The following is a 6854-nucleotide window of genomic DNA, read 5'->3' as shown; positions in this document are numbered from 1 at the left end:
GCGAGCAGGCTGGCAGGCAGAGTGATTAGGGGTGATCAGGCAGGTGAATGGTTAGGACCCAGCGGTCTCTGTGGGATCAGGCCTAAACTGGCAGTCGGACATCCCTGAGGGGTCCAGATTGGAGAGGGTGCAGGCCGGGTTGAGGGACACCCCCACCCCGTGCACGAATTTTGTGCACCGGGCCACTAGTACAGATATAAAATGATCATATGTCAAAGATTTATTCAACTCATTAATTAATGAAGGAACCAATAAGATATTGCAACAAATTCAAAGGAGATTTCAAACCCTCACATATAGTTAAATAAGGAATCTTGAAGTGAAGTTATAAATAAATGCAAAACCTAGCAAACCTAATTTATATCCATCGGATAATAATTAATTGCATTTAAATTGACATAATTTGCATGTATGTGGACAAGAATTATTTGTACTACTATAACAGTAAATTTTTGTAAATTATATAGTTGTAAAATGGCTCAAAGTCAGTGAATGACTCTGAACCTATATCAAATTAGCTAATTGGAAGGGCATGCTAGAAAAATTGTTATGGGTCCAAATTCTCTGAAAGGCCAAGACTCAAAATACCAGAGTCTGGAGTAAGGAAAGGTTTATTGATTGAGAAGTTGCGAATTGAGAAGGTAGGGGTGCTAGCAGTTTTGAAAATTCATTTTAAGAAAGTACAGAATTCAGGCTTCTTTTATGTCAAGGGTTGGGACGGGGAAAATAGGAGGGGCTATTTCTGTACAAACTCAAGCCCCAAGCAGAATTTCTCTAATGATTAGCATCTCTAAAGCAGGCACTGTTAGCCTGAAGACCATTGAAACAATGTAGGTGTGAACAAGATGGAGTCATAGACACCCAGAATTTCACTGTTACAAAATGACTTAGCTTTCATTGACTACACTCAGTAGTGTTTCATTCATTTCAAAGCCTTTTACAACTTTATCCTACAATTTATTTTGTAATGTTTTTCACAATCGACCATATTTTTTCTAACTTTATTATTGACCCCTCTCTTTTCAAAACTCCTATTAATTCAAATTTATAGCTTCCCCAAACTTATTACTTCCCTTCTTGGGTTTCAATTGCCCTTTTGCAATCCTCATAAGAAATAAACTACAGAAGTATAATTAACTAAAAATTGATGGATTTCAGCCTGATAAGACAGGACATTTCATTAACAAATATAAAGTTGTTTTCAAACTTTATTTATTTAAATATGTAAATTATATGTTTCATTTTAATGGAAGTAGATGCTCGATTCTTTGTCAGAAGAAGCAGTCTATTCCATGTATCTAGAGTGGAGTGTAATTTTGTTTTGGTTTTATATGCAACATGTTTCAGGGATCCTTATTTTATAGGGATCCTATGGTTATAGAAGAAAAATAAAAGTGATTAATCCTTTTTGAAAGGTGGAAACTAATATTTTGTGCATTAGTTTTATTCTTAACCAAAGGGAAAGTAATATTTAGTTGGCTGAATTGAAGTATCCATTGGTGAAAATACGAGCAAAGGAGCATTTTTTTCTCTAAATATATTGAAGTTTCAGGGTCACACATGACATAAATCACTGATTGATTGCATTTAGAGAATCCAAAAATAAGCTAGCCATGTGGAATAACAATACTGCTGGAGTTTATAAAGCACTCATTCTGTTAGCAGATAGAATGATATGTTGATACAAGACTAGCAACTGTTTTCCATATGACACATGTCACTATTTCCCACCACTCCTAGTCCCTGGACATTTGCATACTTATGGTGAAAGTGTTTTGAAAAAAGAATGAATGGCATTTCTTCTAAAAACAATCCAAAGAACTTGCTCTTGGGAATATGAAAGAGTTTGTTCTATGCTCAGACCCAGTTTAATATTCTTGTAGAAAATTTTTTTCATAAACTGGCAAAGAGGAATGTCAGTTGTTGTTTTTAAAAATATCCAAGATTTTAGCTCCTTGACCCCATCAAAAAGAATTATAAGTAGTCTGATGGGCTCAATTTTGGACACACATAGTACTGCCAGCACTGATAAAGAAAACAGGTGCATTGCCAGCTGTATTCAAGGGAAAACCAAAGCAAAACATCTAAAGTTACAATATAGTAATAACTGAATTAACAATTGAATGCTGCTTATCTGCTCAAAAGTAAAGTCATTAAAAACAGAAACCAATTGATTGTATGGCTGAATATTCTGAACTATTGTGGGAAAAAGTAATACAATTGACTTATTAATCATCTCCTCTTATGAAAACAGATTTTAGTATTTGGGTCGAAAAGCTAATTAACCAAAATACCTTTTAAATTAAAAACAAAACACTTTTTCATGATCACTTTACAATTTACTCTTTTAAATAAAGAGCTTTAACCATTTGATTTTTACCTTACAAAACCAAAATGAGAAATCTTTGATAGTTCTTCAAACATTAGAGACTGCATGTTCTATTTTTTAAAAACTGAGGAATGTAATTTCTTCTCATGAAACTTTTTGAAAATTGACTTCTGCTGTCTTAACTATTAGGGAATTTTAAATCTAAGATTTTTCACATTTATGCTGCTGCTTTAGTATAGACTCAAAGACCAAATCGAATAATTAGTAAATTTGAAAAAAAATAAGTGAAATCTTAAAAATAAACACTGATTTATATCTAAAGTATACATTTCACGATTGAATATCTTTAATTATTTGCTGAGTTTCCTCCCAACAGTTCGAGAGATTATCTAATCCAGGGCCTTCACTCTCTTCATTCTATCTCAAGAGGGGAAGTGATATGCCTTAGAGCAGCGGTTCTCAACCTGTGGGTCGAGACCCTTTTGGGGGTTGAACGACCCTTTCACAGGGGTCGCCTAAGACCATCGGAAAACACATATATAATTGCATATTGTTTTGTGATTAATCACTATGCTTTAATTATGTTCAATTTGTAACAATGAAATTGGGGTCACCACAACATGAGGACTGTATTAAAGGGTCCTGGCATTAGGAAGGTCGAGAACCACTGCCTTAGATTAACCAAGATAAAAAGCTGTGACTCATGACCCCTGGGCAAGGACTCTTCACTGCCAAACCCTATTAACAGACTTTTTTTTTTTTTTTCAAGAGTTGCTCATGTGATATTTTAAAGTGAAAATCATTTTTAAAATGTTGTGGGGGGGTTTTTCAGCATTTTAAATAAACTTAAAAAAAATTTAGAACCATTTTAGGATTACAGAATCTATTGAAAAGATAATATAGAGAGTTCCTATATACCTCTTCTCCAGTTTCAACTATTATTATCTATTATTATCCCCTACTATTAGTATGGTACATGTGTCATAATTAATAAACAAATATGGATATGATATTAGTAACTGAGCCCTTACTTTATTCACGTTTCCTCAATTTTTCCCTCATGTACCTTTTCTGTCCTAAGATCCCATCCAGGATATGTTCGGTACTGCTGGCTCCTTAGGCTCTTCTTGGTTGTGACCATTTCTCAGACTTTCTTGGTGTTTAATGACCACAGCAGTTTTGAAGAGTACTGGTCATATATTTTGTTGATTATCCCTTAATTGAGATGTGTGTGATATTTTCCTTATGGTTAAACTGGGATAATATGTTTTTTAGGAGGAAAACCATAGGGGTAAACTTTTACTTTCATCCCATGCTATCAAAGGAACATACTATCAATAGGAATTATTGCTGTTGATGTTGACCTTAATCACCCAGCTTTATGTAGTGTTTGTCAGGTTTCTCCACTGTACAGTTATTTATTCTTTCTGCTTTCCCTTTCCATATTGTACTCTTTGGAAGAAAGTCACTATATTCAGGCCACACTTAAGAAGAGGGAAGTTATTCTCCACTTCCTTAAGGATGGAATTTATACTAATAGAAGGGTACTATGCTAATTAGGCAGATGTCTTCCAGACGACCATCCAGACGTTCTTCTGGACAAAGCTGCAGCAGCTGCAAGGGCCGAGGCTCAGGCAGCCAAGGGTGGCTGCAAAGGGCCCAGGCTCAGGCTGGCAGTGGCAGAAGCAGAGGGTTGGTGGGGGTGGCACCTTCCTCTGATCCGCCAGGTCACCTCCCCCAGAGGGAGGCCAGACTGCGGCTTAGGCCAGGGACCGAGGCAGAGGCGGTTAGGGGCAATCAGGCCAGCAGGGGAGCAAGTTAGGGGCTATCAGGCTGGCAGGGGGGCAAGGTAGGGGTGATCAGGCCGGCAGGCAGAGGGAGTTAGGGGCGATCAGACAGGCAGAGGGGTTAGGGGCGATTAGGCAGGCAGAGGGATTAGGAGCAATCATGCAGGCAGGCAAGCGGTTAGGAGCTAGCGGTCCTGGATTGCGAGAGGGACGTCCGACTGCTGGTTTCCCTGTGGGATCGGGCCTAAACTGGCAGTCAGACATCCCCCGAGTGGTCCCAGATTGAAGAGGGTGAAGGCCAGGCTGAGGGACCCCCCCCTCCTGTGCATGAATTTTGTGCACTGGGCCTCTAGTATCTACATTAATATTTGAAATCCTTCTGCATGGCATATTGGTCTATTCATTTATTTATTTAGTCATTTATTTTTATCGTAATGAGTTTATAAATATTTATTTTATGCTTTAGGTAATAGTCCAATGCTACCTTATTGATTGATTGATTGATTGATTGATTGATTTAGTTTTGCTCAAATTGTTCTAGATTTGGCCACTGAGAGATTTTTCAGTTGGCTTTCTTCATCCTTTTGAAATATCCTCTGTGTGTGTGTGTGTGTGTGAGCATTTTCTTTCTGGCAATACCAGATGCTCTAGACATCTTGTATATTTTCTACCTCAGTCCAAGAATCAGTCATTTCCAAGTTTTTTTGTGGAAAAATGGTATTACAAATTAAGGAGAGAGTGGTAGTTGTGTTCTTTTAAGGAGAGAGTGGTAGTTGTGTTCTTTGCTATTGGGGTGTCATTGTGTTTAAGTCCTCTCAGCTGCCAACTCTAATACATTGCACAAATGTACAAAGCAATCTGCTTAATTTTTTGAACTTGAGATAGTTGGTTAGGAAGAAACGCAATCTAAAAGTTGAAATCTAAACTTCGACCCATTGGGTATGATTGTAGAATTACTTCTAACGGTATTTGAAGAAATATCATTTTTCCCAGGATGAATTAAATTTTTGCAATGACTTTCAGTTTTGAAAGAGACTAATACCATTACCAAATATAAGTTGAGAATACAAAATGCATTAAGTTCAGTGCAAATGAAGATAAACACAACATGCAGTGCTGTGTGTGTGTGTGTGTGTGTGTGTGTATTGATGGATATAAGGATGTACTTCAACAGATGGATGGTGAAACAAAAGTGCCTTTGGCGTGAGACACTAAAGTCTTTAGAATTCCTACAAGTTATGGTTCCGAGTTGCCCACCTCCCAACCATAATGAGATTAACCCTTTAGGAGTGTAAGACAAGTTGGGCATAGTGTCCTGCCTGCCTACACTTGATCCATTTGAGTATCTTCTGAACATCTCAAATGCAGACTCTACTGCTGAGACTTTGAATAGGAGGAAAAGAATTACTTTTATTCATGAAAATACAATCCTTAGCTTTCTCCCCTTTCCTCTAACCAACTCATTTAAAGCTAAAATATTTTTCTTAAATATTTTAAGATTATTATGACCACCTGATGTTTGTAGGCAAATTAGCTATAATTTCACACTGAAGTTGCTAAAGGACCGGATCATTATAAACGTCTGAATAGCACAACATACCTAAGTATCATTGCTGATTAAGTTCATCCTATCATGTTGATGGCGAATGAAGTACTGATAGGCTGGTCATAATAATCTGGCCACTCAGTGTAGATATGTAATGTGTTTTAGAATTGTTAATCTCTATGCCCATACGAAAAATGTTTATCAACTATAGTACAGTTATTATGCACAGTTCCTTTTGCTTTTGGTCTTTTAGAGTGCACTTATTTTCAGTTACTCAGATCAGCACCTTATTCTTTTGTAAGTTGTTTTAGACATTTGTAATGCATTTAGATTTTTTAGATTATTTTTTAGTATTTTGCCTTTCATCCTGGAATTCTCTAACCATCTAATTTATTTTTTCATTTGAATATATCAACATTTACTCTGTAATGTGAAGTTCCATGGGTTTTGACAAATGCTTAATGTCTTGTATTTACCATTATAATACCATGCAGAATAGTTTTACCTCCTTAAAAGATCCCCATGCTTTACCTATTCAACTCTCTAACCCTCTCCAAAACTCCTGGAAAATTCTGCCTTTTTTAAATTCTAAATTGGGACTAAATATCTCCAGAGGTAACCATCACAATCAAGGGATGTTTCTCTCATAAAGGAATTGATTGGTGGATTGATTGATTGATTTTAGAGAGAGAGGAGAAGGAGAGAGAGAGAGAGAGAGAGAGAGAGAGAGAGAGAGAGAAAGATGGATTTGTTGTTCTACTTATTTATGCACTCATTGGTTAATTCTTGTATGTGCCCTGACTGGATATGGAACCTGCAACCTTGGCCTATTGGGATGATGCTCCAACCAACTGAGCTACCCCACCAGGGCCATAAAGGAATTTTTTTAAACAAATGCTTTCTGATGTAGTGTTTCTTAGTGATCAGGGCTTGTGAGCCTTTATTTTTTAGATTTGTTTTCAGTTACTGTTGGTATCTACACTAATAAAAGACAAACATGCAAATTGACCGTACCTTCACTATACCTTAAGCCACGCCCACCAGCCAATCAGAGCGGCTATATGCAAATTAACCCAAACAAGATGGCGGCCGGCAGCATTGGAGCTGGAGCAAGCAGGAGGCTTGGTTGCCCCAATGATGGCGGAAGCCAAGCTTCCCACTTCCATGGCAGGCTCTGAGCTCCACTCAAAGC

The 6854-nt window shown here is 37.2% G+C and overlaps 1 protein-coding gene across 1 annotated transcript in view; it reads left to right on the top strand.

Moving 5' to 3' along the window:
- CUNH8orf34 (chromosome unknown C8orf34 homolog) overlaps nucleotides 1-6854 on the top strand; it is a 198594-nt gene that overhangs the window by 175244 nt on the left and 16496 nt on the right. The gene's annotated exons all lie outside the window — the stretch shown is intronic.

Source organism: Myotis lucifugus, unplaced genomic scaffold, assembly GCF_000147115.1.
Source record: "Myotis lucifugus unplaced genomic scaffold, Myoluc2.0 scaffold_77, whole genome shotgun sequence".
In the NCBI taxonomy this organism is placed as follows: Eukaryota; Metazoa; Chordata; class Mammalia; order Chiroptera; family Vespertilionidae; genus Myotis; species Myotis lucifugus.
Note: the sequence above shows the minus strand (reverse complement) of the source record. Positions and strands in the feature narration are given on the sequence as shown.